Consider the following 14919-nt stretch of genomic DNA (forward strand, 5'->3'; position numbering starts at 1 on the left):
TAAATAGGAGGTCTCTTGCTATGCACCTTCTCTCATCAAAATATCACCTACAAGGAAAGAAAGGTCATAGAATTTTATCTACATGTAACTTTGAGCAAACAAGTGCCTTCTATAAGATGGTAGATTATTGATTTTTGGAAGAGGAGTTAATATATTTTACAAAGTTTTAGTGCATATAATATACAGAAAAATTAGAAAAAAATTTAATATTATACAAACATGTTACTCTCTAAATGTAATATGCAAAATTGCACTAATATTCTAGATTGCATATGAAAATTAAACATTTGACAAAAATCTCCAATAATTTCAAGATCCAGTAAACAAGCATTTAATTAGCTCTTACTATTCACCCCTCCATTTACTCCCTGCCTTACGCCCACCTCTCCCTTTGTGTTAGTGGCTGCATTACAAGTTGGCACTGTCACAGGTATTCCTTTGTGTCTGGCAATGGTCTGACTTCACATTCTCTTTTATTTCACTTCAACACATTTGTTTGTGTTTCTTTCATCTATCAGATGACAAATATCTCAAGAACTGCAACTGCGTCTTATTTGTCTTTGAACTTCAACACCTAGAAATATTAAAATATGGTTAGTGTCAAGTATAAGATTGCTAAATTGAACCGAGTAAGCTTAAGAGGGAAAGAGAGCAATCCTGTCCCAGAACTTCCCAAGAATCTGTATTCTACAGTTTGCTCCTGACTTCTTAAGCAAATCCTTGATTCAGCAATTCCACTTCTTCTGCCAGCTCCAGATCATTACTCTGCTTCCACCATTATCCATTAAGTTAACAGCATAACTGAATTCCATTGTTAATGGCACAGAGAAAGGTTGGGGCTTATCACCTGTTTTCCCTTAAAGGCTCTAATTATCTATATCCACTTTTACCTTAGAATAACAATAAACCTTCCATTATTACCAAACCTAGGGTATCAAGGTCTTTCCCAGATTTTTCAACAATAAATATTGGCCCATATCAAACATGATATATAGGCACAAAGAAATCCCATGATTTGAAGAAAAAAATGAGAATATTTTATTTAAAATCCATTGTGTACTTTGCTCTGTGCTACACATATCATCTATAATGTGGTGAAACCAGAGCCAGTACACCACATAAGAATCTATAATTATGTAAGGATCTGTAATTATGTTTCAACAATGTGACTTCAGAATGTAAACAGACTTTCTACATAAAACTTATACTTTAAAAAGAATATTTCATAATGTTAAAACAGTTAATTCAGCAGGCAGATGTCACAACTCTAAATTTGTATAAATTTAATCACATGGGCTAAAAATAAATGAAGCAAAAGATGGACAGAGACTGTATTAATAGATACATCTACATATGTACTTAGAAACTTTAACATATGTCTCTTAGGCTGATAGAACACATCACATGTGCACACACACAAAAACAAACAGAAAAATATGAATTTGAACAGCACAAGTAAAAAAATCAATAATATAATCAATAATAAAATAACTTTAAAAAGCTCAAATATTTGGTAATTAAGTAACATATTTCTAAATAACCCAAAATGAAAATTAGAAAATACTTTTAACTTTAATGGTAATGAAAATAAAACACATTAAAAGATTTGGAATATAGATAAAATACTGCTTAGAACAAAATTTAAAATAATAGAAAAATATAACAGAGAAATTCAGCAAAGCCAAAAGTTGGTGTTTTAAAATGACTAATACAACTGATAAACTCCTACTAATACCAATTATGAAAAATGAGAGAGTACTCACTGTCAACAACAGAAATAAAAAGAGGACACACTACAAATCCTATAGAAATTTGAAAGATAACAGAAGTTTATTGCAAACAAATTCAGGACAATACGTGTGAAAAATATAAGATGTACAAATTTCTCAAAAACACAAATTTAAAAACTAACACAAGAAAAAAATATTTTTTCAATATATTTAATTAGAAATCTTCTCATGAAAATCTCCTTCCAAAAAGATAACATCTTTTATCAAATCAAACCCTCCCCCCATACCAAAACATGACATGGATTTTATAATAGAAAATTACATGCCAAACTCTTGCATGATTGTAGAAGCAAAAATCCTGTCCAAGATTATAGTAAACTGAATCTGTCAGAATGGAAAGCACTGATGCTGCGAGACACAGTAGCGTTTATTTTATGAATGGAAATTTGGTTTAATATTTGAAAATCAATCAATGCAATTAACTATATTAATAGGAAAAAAAGAAAAATAATATCACAACAGATGCAGGAAAAAGTATTTGGTAAAATTCAAAATTGATTCATAAAAATGTTGTTGTCTTACAGCACAGTAATATAATAGAACTTCCTAATTCTGATAATGGGTATCCTCTTCCCCTCAAAAAAGCAAAAATAATTGCCATAGCCATAGCAGTGAATGCAGTCCTTGGATGGATTGTTATTATTAATATTATTTTTTAACATCTATATTGGAGTATAATTGTTTACATTGTTGTGTTAGTTGCTGCTGTATAACAGAGTGAATCAGCTATACATATACATATATCCCCATATCTCCTCCCTCTTGATCTCCCTCCCAGCCTCCCTATCCCACCAGTCTAGGTGGTCACAAAGCACTGAGCTGATCTCCCTGTGCAATGTGGCTGCTTCCCACTAGCTATCTGTTTTACATTTGGTAGTGTATATATGTCCATGCCACTCTCTCACTTCATCCCAGCTTACCCTTCCCCCTCCGCCTGCCCTCAAGTCCATTCTCTAGTAGGTCTGCGTCTTTATTCCTGTCCTGTCCCCAGGTTCATCAGAACCATTTTGTTTTTTAGATTCCATATATATGTGTTAGTATACGGTACTTGTTTTTCTCTTTCTGACTTACTTCACTCTATATGACAGACTCTAGGTCCATCCACCTTGCTACAAATAACTCAGTTTTGTTTCCTTTTATGGCTGAGTAATATTCCACTGTATGTATGTGCCACATCTTCTTCATCCATTCATCTGTCAATAGACATTTAGGTTGCTTCCATGTCTTGGCTATTATAAATAGTGTGGCAATGAATGTTGTGGTACCTGACTCTTTTTGAATTATGGTTTTCTCAGGATATATACCCAGTAGTGGGATTGTTGACTCATATGGTAGTTCTATGTTTAGTTTTTTAAGGACCCTCCATACTGTTCTCCATAGTGGCTGTATCAATTTACATTCCCACCAACAGTGCAAGAGGGTTCCCTTTTCTCCAGACCCTCTCCAGCATTTATTGTTTGTAGATTTTTTGATGATAGCCATTCTGACTGGTGTGAGGTGATACCTCATTGCAGTTTTGATTTGCATTTCTCTAATGATTAGTGATGTTGAGCATCCTTTCATGTGTTGGTTGGAAATCTGTATATTTTCTTTGGAGAAATGTCTATTTAGGTCTTCTGCCCATTTTTGGATTGGGTTGTTTGTTTTTTTGATATTGAGCTGCATGAGTTGCTTGTATATTTTGGAGATTAATCATTTGTCAGTTGCTTCATTTGCAAATATTTTCTCCCATTCGGAGGGTTGTCTTTTCATCTTGTTTATGGCTTCCTTTGTTGTGCAAAAGCTTTGAAGTTTCATTAGGTCCCATTTGTTTATTTTTGTTTTTATTTCCATTACTCTAGGAGGTTGGTCAAAACAGATCTTGCTGTGATTTATGTCATAGAGTGTTCTGCCAATGTTTTCCTCTAAGAGTTTGATAGTTTCTGGCCTTACATTTAGGTCTCTAATCCATTTTGAGTTTAATTTTGTGTATGGTGTTAGGGAGTGTTCTAATTTCATTCTTTTACATGTGGGGGGTCTGTTTATATTTTCTGTTTCTTCTGGTTCAGTCTTGGAAGGTTGTGCTTTTCTGAGAATTTGTCCATTTCTTGCAGCTGTCCGTTTCATTGGCCTGTAGTTGCTTGTAGTAGTCTCTCATGATCCTTTGTATTTCTGCAGTGTCAGTTGTTACTTCTCCTTTTTCATTTCTAATTCTGTTGATTTGAGTCTTCCTTTTTTTCTTGATGAGTCTGGCTAATGGTTTATCAATATTTTTTATCTTCTCAAAGAACCAGCTTTTAGTTTTATTGATCTTTACTATCATTTTCTTCATTTCTTTTTCATTTATTTCTGATCTGATCTTTATGAGTTCTTCTGCTAAATTTGGGGGGGTTTTGTTCTTCTTTCTCTAATTGCTTTATGTGTAATGTTAGGTTGTTTATATGCGATTTTTCTTGTTTCTTGAGGTACGATTGTATTACTATAAATTTCCCTCTTAGAACTGCTTTTGCTGCATCCCATAGGATTTGGGTTGTCATGTTTTCATTGTCATTTTGTTTCTAGGTATTTTTTTTATTTCCTCTTTGATTTCTTCAGTGATCTCTTGGTTATTTAGTAGTGTATCCTTTAGCCTCCATATGTTTGTATTTTTTACAGTTTTTTTTCATGTAATTGATATCTAGTCTCATAGCGTTGTGGTTGGAAAAGATACTTGATACAATTTCAATTTTCTTAAATTTACCAAGGCTTGATTTGTGACCCAAGATACAATCTATCCTGGAGACTGTTCCATGATCACTTGAGAAGAAAGTGTATTCTGTTGTTTTTGGATGGAATGTCCTATAAATATCAGTTAGGTCCATCGTGTTTAATGTGTCATTAAAAGCTTGTGTTTCCTTTTTTATTTAATTTTGGTTGATCTGTCCATTGGTGAAAGTGGGGTGTTAAAGTCCCCTACTATTATTGTGTTACTGTCGATTTCCCCTTTTATGGCTGTTAGCATTTGCCTTATGTATTGAGGTCCTCCTATGTTGGGTGCATAAATATTTATAATTGTTATATCTTCCTCTTGGATTGATCCCTTTATCATTATGTAGTGTCCTTCTTTGTCTCTTGTAATAGTCTTTATGTTAAAGTGCATTTTGTCTGATATGAGAATTGCTACTCCAGCTTTCTTTTGATTTCCATTTGCATGGAATATCTTTTTCCATCCCCTCACTTTCAGTCTGTATGTGTCCCTCGATCTGAAGAGGGTCCCTTGTAGACAGCATATATATGGTCTTGTTTTTTATCCATTCAGCCAGCCTATGTCTTTTTGTTGGAGCATTTAATTCATTTACATCTAAGGTACTCATTGATATGTACTTTCTTAATTGTTTTGGGTTTTCTTAATTGTTTTGGGTTTGTTATTGTAGGTCTTTTCCTTCTCTTGTCTTTCCTTCTTAGAGAAGTTCCTTTAGCATTTGTTGTAAAGCTGGTTTGGTGGTTCTGAATTCTCTTAGCTCTTGCTTGTCTTTAAAGGTTTTAATTTTTCCATCAAATCTGAATGAGATCCTTGCTGGGTAGAGTAATCTTGGTTGTAGGTTTTTTCCCTTTCATCACTTGAAATATGTCCTGCCACTTTCTTCTGGCTTGCAGAGTTTCTGCTGACGGATCACCTGTTAACCTTATGGGGATTCCCTTGTATGTCATTTGTTGCTTTTCCCTTGCTGCTTTAATATTTTTTCTTTGTATATAATATTTGATAGTTTGATTAATATGTGTCTTGGCATGTTTCTCCTTGGATTTATCCTGTATAGGACTCGCTGTGTTTCCCGGACTTGATTGACTATTTCCTTTCCCATATTAGGGAAGTTTTCAACTATAATCCCTTCAAATATTTTCTCAGTCCCTTTCTTTTTCTCTTCTTCTTCTGGGACCTCTATAATTCGAATGTTGCTGTGTTTAATGTTGTCCCAGACGTCTCTGAGATTGTCCTCAATTCTTTTCATTCTTTTATCTTTATTCTGCTCTGCAGTAGTTATATCCACTATTTTATCTTCCAGGTCACCTATCTGTTCTTCTGCCTCAGTTATTCTGCTATTGAGTCCTTCTACAGAATTTTTAATTTCATTTATTGCATTGTTCATCGTTGTTTGTTTGCTCTTTACTTCTTCTAGGTCCTTGTTAAACATTTCTTGTATTTTCTCCATTCTATTTCCAAGATTTTGCATCATCTTTACTATCATTACTCTGAATTCTTTTTCAGGTAGACTGCCTATTTCCTCTTCATTTGTTTGGTCTGGTGAGTTATTATCTTGCTCCTTTTCTGCTACATATTTCTCTGTCTTCTCATTTTGCTTAACTTACTGTGTTTGGGGTCTGCTTTTCACTGGCTGCAAGTTGGTAGTTCCTGTTGTTTTTGGTGTCTGCCCCCAATGGATAAGTTTGATTCAGTGGGTTGTGTAGGCTCCCTGGTAGAGGGGACTGGTGCCTGTGTTCTGGTGAATGAGGCTGGATCTTGTCTTTCTGGTGGGCAGGACCATGCCCGGTGGTGTGTTTTGGTGTGTCTGTGAACTTAGTATGAGTTTAGGCAGCCTCTCTGTTAATGGGTGGGGTTCCTGTCTTGCTATTTGTTTGGCGTGGGGTGTCTAGCACTGGAGCATGCTAGTCGTTTAGTGGAGCTGGGTCTTAGCGTTGAGATGGAGATCTCTTGCCGATTGATATTACGTGAGGCCAGGAGGCCTCTGGTGGTCCAATGCCCTGAACTCAGCTCTCCCACTTCAGAGGCTCAGGTCTGACACCTGGTCAGAGCACGAAGACCCTGTCAGCCACACGGCTCTGTTTTGAAGAGCCAGACGTTCAGGGGCATAATTTATTGACACTGATAGGTATGAACTGATTTGGGCACAATTCATCTTCCCTAACTCCACCGAGTTCCCTTCAGACTCTCCTCATGTGCACAAGAGCAAATGCTTTACTCCGAGACATCAGAACAAATGAGTGGATGTTGATGAGTTTGCTGCCTCCAAACTCTGGAACTGCACACTCCAGAAGCCCTCCTTTGGATGTGCTGCCTCTCCCTTTCTGAGCAGGTCCTAACGTTTTAGGAATAACCCTTTGAAGAGCTAATTTATTGGGATACCAGCCTCAGGGCAGCCAGGCCAGGGCTCTCAAACTTGTCCGCTGTCTCTCCCTTCACCCTGTGTTTTCTACACCCCAGGCCTCCAATCACAGCAGCAAATGCTCCAGACAAACCCCACTTTTGCAATCTGGATTGTTATTATTAAGATGTTCAGTACAAGACATATTTAGACTTAGATATTTTGCTAAATAATTTATATAAAAATGTATAAAGTACTACAAATAGAGCAAGGATGATATTCTGTTTCCATGAAAACAAGTTATATACATGTTATAAAATTCTATATCATTGCATTTTTAAAGATATTTTCATAATAGTCTGTTTTCTGAAAAAGTTGTATAAAAGTCTAAAAAGCTTTAAGGTATTTACTTTAGAAAAGAACGAGTTATTAACACTCCTTTATTTTACTCTACAAATAATGTGTTTATTTTTCCACATTTCCTATTATTTTAATGGTTTAAAAATAAACATTACACTGTTTGGTATATTTCCTCTTTTCTGCAACTTGTATTGAATTTCAATTACTTTCATATAAATACTTCTAGTTCTTTGAAAGACTAGCTAAATTAAACTAACATTTATACCACTTTAAAAACTTATTCATCACTATAATATTGTGTGATATTATATTATAAAGTCCTTAGAAACTTAAATTTCCCATCCATTACTGATTCAAGTTTTGCTTAAATAAGGCTACAGACTCACTAAAATAAAGAAATTGAAAACATATTCCATTAAGAACCAATTTTACCCTCAATTGGGTTACCCAAACCCAAATGACTTTTCAGAGCCTCCTACAGGAAGTATATGCCTCCTTGCCACAGTGGTATTGGGTTTGATTTATTCAAATTGTCTCAACATCATTTATTCACTTATCATTTTTTTCATTGATTGAAAGTATTGACTTTATATTATAGTCTTACACTAAACTATTTAATAAATTAATAATTACTAAATAATTAATAATTTAATATTTGTTGGGAAAATAAGTGAATGAATGAATCATATACAAAATTCTGACATACTCTTATGTTTGTAACTGATCTTTTTAGTCTCTTCTATGATTCACTAGCTATGTACTAAATACTTATTTTGACATAAATCCAAAAAAAGATAAATAAATCTTTCTGTTTTCAGAGAGATTATAATTTACTTGCTCATTACAACTAATACTCCAAGGAAATGTTTCAAATTTATATACATTGCTGAGTTTAATCCATGGCAATTTATTTATGAATAAATAAACAAATAACCAATATAGCTACTGCCTTTTTGGGAATAGGTGTTTGCCTTCTTGGAAAACCTGTACACACTTTGGATACCTTATTATTGGCTGGGTTTAAAGTAAAATAATGATCCTCCTTTGAATGTACTATAACAACACAAATACCAAGAAAAAGACATAGACAGCCAGAGGTGAGAGTATGAAGATGCAATGTGCTTCTTCACTAAAGAATAAAGTGCAGGGTCAAGTACTGATCTTCTCTGAGTGGAATCCTTACCAGGCATCCAACTAAAGGCTGGGCAGAAGTTAGAGAGGAAATCAATATTTCACCACTATTTTTAGAGTGTAAAATTATAAGACACAGAAGGCTCTGACAGAGAGCAAGTGAATGGTGCACAGTGTGTGTGTCTGAAATGTCTAAAAATACTCCACTTGACAAAGTAGTAGAAGAGGTTATACGGAGTACCCAGCTTTGATAACTGTTTTTAACTTGTCTTTCCTCAGATTTGAACACAGAGACAAAATGTTATGTCCTGTGTGGACACTATCTACTGAAAATTATGGGCTTGCCTGGATCCATTTTTTAAAAATAATTTTTAATTACCTGTAATGTCTGTTACCTATAAACTAATTAGAAAAATGCTAACTGGTTCAAAGAAAAAGTTGTCCATTATTCAAATAACCAGAAATAATCACAGGTAGTATAATGGGTACATGGATTCATTCAAGTGTGTCACTTCACAAAACATACTGAGAGTCTCAACTCACTTTACTTATTTCATAAATGGAATTTTAGACTGTGATTTTAATGGCATTATAATATTTTAATACATGGGGGTGCTATAACTTATTTCAGTAATTCCCAACAATTCCGTGGGATATTGAGAAGATATCCAGCGTGGTGCTTTTATAAGCCACGCTGTGATGAATGTCCTTGTGGTAACTTTTTAAAGTTTATTATATTCTTAAGTTCTAATCAAGATGAAATGCTGGGAGTAAAAGTCCTGATATCTAAGGTCAAATTATCATCAGAGAAGTTAAAACAATGTTTTCCCATCTGCACCAGGAATTACCATTGTATTATTAATTTGCATATTTTACTACCTAGGCTGAAAATGTGTACGTTGCTGTTCATGCTTTTGTAAATTGTCTATCTCTGGAGATAGATTATGTCTTGTTCCCACATATTTGCTCTTCTTCTCTGCATGTGGGTTATACCCTCTCACACCTAATGCTGTATAATTTTTCAGGGCCTCCTGCAGAATGTATATGCATCCCTGCCTCCTTGGCATTGAGATTGGTTTATCCACTGTACATTGTATATATGTTTAATTTTCTATATATTATGAGGTTTTGACATCTTAAAAAACATTTCTGGCTGGGAAAAGACTGCCCCTCCTGGGGCTAGTTAATTTTTTTTTGGAGGTGGGGGAGGCTTAAACAATAAACATTGCTGTGGGAAAATTTATTCTGAAATACTGCCCTCTCTACATTGGTGTATATCAGGCAGGATATGTTAGGGCATGCTAATGATTCCAAAATCTGGGCACCTCAAAATAAGTATGTATGTATGTATTTAATCTCACAGTGCACGTCCTGTACATGTTGTCTAGAGGTTTTGCTCCATGTCTTCTAGCTCTGGAATCCAGGCTGATGGAGTAACCATTGTCTGAGAAGAAGGAGAAGGAAAGAGATAAAGGATAAATCACACAGTGGCTCTTACATATTTCACCCAGAAACAGCACATTATCTCCACTAGTATTTCATGGACCAAAAACAATGCATGTGACCACAACTAACTCTAAGGGGAAATGAAGTACAATCCTGTACGGGACTGGAAGAAACATCTTAAATATTTGTGGAACAACTCTAATGAGCACTACTTGTGACAGTATCTGAATATTAGACTTCCTAGTCAGGGGCTAGATGGAGAACGCAGGGATCCTGGTATAGAAAGAGTAATAAAATGCGTGAGAGAAAAGGGAAGAAAGATTCTTAGGAACCTGTAACTCTTTAACCACTGAGTCCTCTCTGACAGCACCTCACCTCTAGCTTAGCCACAATTCCTGTGAGTGATTTCTAGAAATGCTCTCAGGACTTATGTGTACTAATTTGTTAGGTTTTGTTTGTTTGCTTTTGTTAAGCTAGTTAGATCCACAGTTTTTCTTCCTTTCAATTTCTGAGGAGAAAAAAATCCTTGCATGCAAAACTTTACCTATAAGCAAAAAAGTTTTATTCACTGTCTTGAAAAAGCTAGTTCCTAAGTAAAATTTGTTTTCTTTACTAGGTCAGCTAAAGGTTTAAGACATAGTAGTATCAATGTATTATTATCTTGGCAGCCTGTAAGCACGGTGAGAGTGAAGTAATTGACCAGCCATAAATTGGGGATAGAACTATTATTTAATTTCTTCCCATGAACAAAGGATCTTACAATTTCAAATATAAAACTTGAAAATGAGTCCTACTCTCTTTCTCTTTTAACACAATACACAGTAAACTAATGGAAAAAAAAGTCTTTCATCTTGAAAAGATAATCACTTAAGAAATGAAAATGTCATAAGAAAGGAAAATGAAAATTCTAACCTAAATTCCAACAAATGTCTTCTCTGGTTGATTCAGTGTCATTCACTAAATAATGTGAGTATATCAGAGTCATAACAATTGCCAAGAGTCTGCAGTCATCCTTGCCTTGTGTCATAGGATGAAAATGAAAGAACTTAGAAATATGTATTATGTACAAGACTGTAGGCACTACTTCAGAGTCTGACCTAAATAAACATTACAAGAATATATATGATTAAGACAGTTAGAATGTGTGCTTTTCTAAAATAATATTTTACTTAACACATAGCCAACAAATATTAAAAGGCACAATAAATAATTTCAAGTACAGTGGATAATTTGGTGGGAAACAATGAATAGTAGTTTCTTCTATCTGGCAAATATTTGATCCTATTGCATTTGAGGAAATAGAAACATCCCCAAATCCTACCTGTAGTCTTCTCCGTGAATTGTAATATATTTCTTAACTACCATGAGACACATGGCTACTCAGAAAGTACCTTAGTTCTGTAAGTAAAGGCTTACTTGATTAGTTTTATGCTGGCATTTCCCCACCTCCTATAGAGATAAGCATTGTGCTTTGTAGGTCTCATGCTGGATCTCCACAGTTCTGAGCAATCAACTGATACCCCAGGAAAATTCGGTTCTATACTTGGCTTCAAGGAGGTAGTGCTCCTGTATGGAGGCATAGAAAACAGTAGTTTTTTGTTTTATGACTCAAGAGTCCACCTGATGTAAAAGCCCACCTGAAATGGGCTTGCTATGAGTTATTGAATGACAAAGCAAATTACACTGTAACAGTGTGTATAAAGCTTGTATCTCTGAAACAGGGGAAATGTAACCACTGCCCAGCAAACACGGAACCCACAAGGCTAAGGGAATAGGTAGGTCCATATCTCAAGTCACAACTGTTCTGGGTTGTGAGAAAGGTTGTTAAGAAAAACTTGTCATCATTTCTCTACTTGATGTCTTACACCTAGATATTTATCCTACACCCTAAATTGATTGAAAATATGATCACTTTCTTGCATAATTATGGACATTACATAGGGATTGGCTCCATGTGACTTGGAAATTTCCAGAAGCCCCACTTTTTGTGCCTAAAGTACCAAATAAAATCCATAGACCTGTGTGGTTTTTTCCCTTAGCTTAGTGAGAGCCAATTTTCCTTGAAATAACTCGTGAAATGATAGTCTAGGAACAAAGAGGAAATGATAACAGGGGAAGATGTACAACAAATTGCCACTCCCTTCCCAGTATGCAACTGCTATGCTCACAGAGGTTAGCAAACTACTACAAAGACAGGAAAACTGTGACACAGGCAAGTATAGCCTCTTCCTTTCTCTAGAGAGAAAAATGACAGAGTCTCATTGACCTTGGCTCACCTGTTAGCACATCTCGGACTTACATCAGCATACCAAAGGTGCAAAGATCCAGAAGTTACACTAGTTCTCTATTTCTCAGAATAGGAAAAAAAAAACAACACACAGGTTTTAGAAGATGCAAGCAGGAGAGCAGGAAACAATGTGCTATGTCTGTTACTCCCCAAAGGCCTGAATCTGTCTCAGAAATAAAGCTGCTGAGGTTGAGAGTTCTTTCGCTTCATTTTTAAAAGATAGGTACAAAGGAGGTTTTTTTTTTTCCACTCTTATCCTTTTATCTTTAGCATCATAGCCCAAACTGGGACTTGCTTTTTTGACTCATAGCAAGTTAGGGACCTCTTTTCTTCTTAGTCCATCTCATTGCCACATGAATGTTCTTCATATTCATAAAAGGAAATGAGTGAAAGTATTTTTCTTGTCTGTTAGAAATGAGTCATGACCTTATACATTGAATTATGAAATATACAAAGTAAATTGCACTATGGTAGTGATTTGGCAGAATTGACTTTGTTATTCTTCTTTTCCTGCATAAGTGACCATAAAGAGCTTTTCTGCAATAGTGACTCTTTCTCATAAATCTTAGATATGGGAGGTGTTCCATAATGTTTTTAAATGAACTCAAAGATGTGTATGACCGTCATATCCCAACATGATATTTCCATAAAACTATATTTCAGACAATGTTATGATATCAAGACAATAAGTTATTAGTCACAGTTCAGGGAATCCTTAATGGATATTGAGGAAAGATGTTGTGAACATATTAATTTTCCTCAGAAGATGCAATTTGTAGTAATTCTGTGAAAAGCATTAATGATTAAAATGGTATGTGTCAGAGGCTGCTGATTAGAAAATGATTTCCTCTTCTTCCTGGGCCTACATTCTTTAGGCACTCATTGAACCTTGTGACTGACTTCTATTCAGTAGGATGTGAGTGGAAATGAAGCGTGCTACCTCTCAAACTGCCCATCGAAGAAACATCATGTGTGCGGTGCTCCATACTCTTTCTGCATTTATTGCTCCTGAGAAGAGCAGACTCTCAAGACAGAAGGAACTGAGACATGAAGTAACGACATGGATGGAATCACTATTTAAGATTTCATGTGAGCAATAAATAAACTTCTATTGTTTGGGAATAAGAAAAAAAGACCTATAGAATATTATGTTTAGTGAAATAAGTCAGATGGAGAAAGACAAATACTGTATGATATCACTTACATGTGGAATCTGAAAAATAACACAAACAAATGTACATAGCAAAACAGAAACAGATTCACAGATATAGAAAACAGACTGGAGTTTGGAAGAGGAGAGAGGGAACGGGGGCAAGTTAGGGGTACAGGATTAAGAGATACAAACCACTATATATAAAATAGATAAGCAACAAGGATATATTGTATAGCACAGGGAATTATATATATTACAGTTAATAGAGTATAATCTGTAAAAATACTAAATTACAATGCTATACACCTGAAACTAATATAATATTGTAAATCAGCTATACTTCAATTAAAAATAAATAGGGGAGAGGAGGAAGATGACAGAAGAGTAAGGTGTGGAGATCACCTTCCTCCCACAAATACATCAGAAATTCATCTACATGTGGAACAACTCCTACAGAACACCTACTGAACGCTGGCAGAAGACCTCAGACCTCCCAAAAGGCAAGAAACTCCCCACATACCTGGGTAGGGCGAAAGAAAAAAGAATAAACAGAGACAAAAGAATAGGGACTGTACCTGCACACCCGGGAGGGAGCCGTGAAGAAGGAAAGGTTTCCACACACTAGGAGCCCCTTCGCGGGCGGAGACTGCGGGTGGTGGAGGGGGGAAGCTTCGGGGCCACGGAGGAGAGCACAGCAACAGGGGTGCGGAGGGCAAAGCGGAGAGATTCCCGCACAGAGGATCGGTGACGACCGGCACTCACCAGACCGAGAGGCTTGTCTGCACACCCGCCGGGGCAGGCGGGGGCTGGGAGCTGAGGCTCGGGCTTCGGTGGGAGCGCAGGGAGAGGACTGGGGTTGGCGGCGTGAACACAGCCTGAAGGGGTTAGTGCACCACGGCTGGCTGGGAGGGAGTCCGGGGAAAAGTCTGGAGCTGCCGAAGAGGCAAGAGACTTTTTCTTCTCTGTTTGTTTCCTGGTGCGCGAGCAGAGGGGATTCAGAGCACAGCTTAAAGGAGCTCCAGAGACAGGCGCGAGCCGCGGCTAACAGCGCGGACCCCAGAGACGGGCATGAGACGCTAAGGCTGTTGCTGCCGCCGCCAAGAAGCCTGTGTGCGAGCGCAGGTCACTATCCACACCTCCCTTCCGGGGAGCCTGTGCAGCCCGCCACTGCCAGGGTTCCGGGATCCAGGGACAACTTCCCCGGGAGAACGCACGGCGCGCCTCAGGCTGGTGCGACGTCCTGCCGGCCTCTGCCGCTGCAGGCTCGCCCCGCATCCGCACCCCTCCCTCCCCCAGGCCTGAGTGAGCCACAGCCCCCGAATGAGCCACTCCTTTAACCCCGTCCTGTCTGAGCAAAGAACAGACGCCCTCCAGCGACCTACATGCAGAGGTGGGGCCGAATCCAAAGCTGAGCACCGGCAGCTGTGCGAACAAAGAAGAGAAAGGGAAATCTCTCCCAGCAGCCTCAGGAGCAGAGGATTAAATCTCCACAATCAACTTGATGTACCTGCATCTGTGAAATACCTGAATAGACAACGAATCATCCCAAACTGAGGAGGTGGAATTTGAGAGCAAGATTTATTATTTTTTCCCCTTTTCCTCTTTTGGTGAGTGAGTATGTGTATGCTTCTGTGTGAGATTCTGTCTGTATAGCTTTGCTTTCACCATTTGTCCTAGGATTCTACCGGTCCA

The 14919-nt window shown here is 37.0% G+C and overlaps 1 long non-coding RNA gene across 1 annotated transcript in view; it reads right to left on the reverse strand.

Moving 5' to 3' along the window:
• Positions 1–230: 230 nt before the first annotated feature.
• Positions 231–14919, reverse strand: part of LOC308605138 — a 135394-nt gene continuing 120705 nt past the window's right edge. Inside the window, exons 3-4 of the long non-coding RNA XR_014013609.1 lie at positions 9703–9785; positions 231–574 (exon numbers count right to left, since the gene is read on the reverse strand). This is a non-coding gene — a long non-coding RNA (uncharacterized lncRNA). The remainder of the gene's footprint in view (positions 575–9702; positions 9786–14919) is intronic.

This window comes from Mesoplodon bidens, assembly GCF_964165515.1.
Source record: "Mesoplodon bidens genome assembly, chromosome: 17".
Classification (NCBI taxonomy): Eukaryota; Metazoa; Chordata; class Mammalia; order Artiodactyla; family Ziphiidae; genus Mesoplodon; species Mesoplodon bidens.